This window comes from Saimiri boliviensis, chromosome 10 (assembly GCF_048565385.1).
Source record: "Saimiri boliviensis isolate mSaiBol1 chromosome 10, mSaiBol1.pri, whole genome shotgun sequence".
NCBI lineage: Eukaryota > Metazoa > Chordata > Mammalia > Primates > Cebidae > Saimiri > Saimiri boliviensis.
In genome coordinates this window covers 112723571-112724727 of record NC_133458.1, presented here as the reverse complement: position 1 = coordinate 112724727, position 1157 = coordinate 112723571, and the positions used below count along the sequence as shown (strand labels likewise).

General features: G+C 47.4%; 1 pseudogene; it reads left to right on the top strand.

Moving 5' to 3' along the window:
* Window positions 1–495, top strand: LOC120360896 (small ribosomal subunit protein eS10-like; annotated as a pseudogene).
* The last annotated feature ends 662 nt before the right edge of the window (window positions 496–1157 follow it).

The following is a 1157-nucleotide window of genomic DNA, read 5'->3' as shown; positions in this document are numbered from 1 at the left end:
ATGGTGATGCCTAAGAAAAAACGGATTGCCATTTATGAGCTCATTTTTAAGGACGGAGTCATGGTGGCCAAGGACGTCCACGTGGCTAAGCACCCGGAGCTGGCAGACAAGAATGTGCCCAACCTTCATGTCATGAAAGCCATGCAGTCTCTCAACTCCTGAGGCTATGTGCAGGAACAGTTTGCCTGGAGATGTTTCTACCAGTGCCTTACCAATGAGGGTATCCAGTATCTCTGTGATTACCTTCAACTGCCCCGAGAGATTGTGCCTGCCACCCTACACCGAAGCTGTCCAGTGACTGGCAGGCCTTAGCCCAAAGGTATGGGGGGTGAGTGACCTGCAAGACTCACAAGAGAGGAAGCCAACAGAGACACCTACAGACAGAGTGCTGTGCTCCCTGGTGCTGACAAGAAAGTCGAGGCTGGGGGTGGGTCAGCAACCAAATTCCAGTTTAGAGGTGGATTTGGTCATGGACAGGGTCAGCCACCTCAGTAAACTGGAGAGGATGATTTTGCATCGAATAAACTTACAGCCAAAAAAACTTAAAAAAAAAAAAGTGGGGGTGGGGTGGGGAGTGGATATCCTGGCTGAGTACAGTGACTTATACCTGCAATCCCAGCACTTTGGGAGGTTGAGGTGGGCAGATCACCTGAGGTCATGAGTTCAAGACTAGCCTGGCCAACACAGTGAAACTCCATCTCTTCTAAAAATACAAAAAAACATATTTAGCTGGGTGTGGTGGCACACACCTGTAGTCCCAGCTACTTGGGAGGCTGAAGCAGGAGAATCACTTGAACCTGGGAGACAGAGGTTGCAGTGAGCCGAGATCACACCATTGTACTCCAGCCTGGGCAACAGAGCAAGACTCTGTCTCAAAAACAACAAAAAAAGTGAATATCCAAGTTATAGGTGTGTGTGTGTGTGTGTGTGTGTGTGTGTGTGTGTGTATTTTTTTAAAGACGAGTTTTCACCATGTTGGTCAGGCTCATCTCGAACTCCTGACTTTAGGTGATCCACCTACCTCAGCCTCCCAAAGTGCTGGGATTACAGGCGTGAGTCACTGTGCCTGGCATTATAGGTATATTTTTAAAGTCTTTTTGTTTTTCTCTTTTTGGATCTTGTCTTTCTGGAAAAAGGTTGTTTTTTTTTTTCTCAGT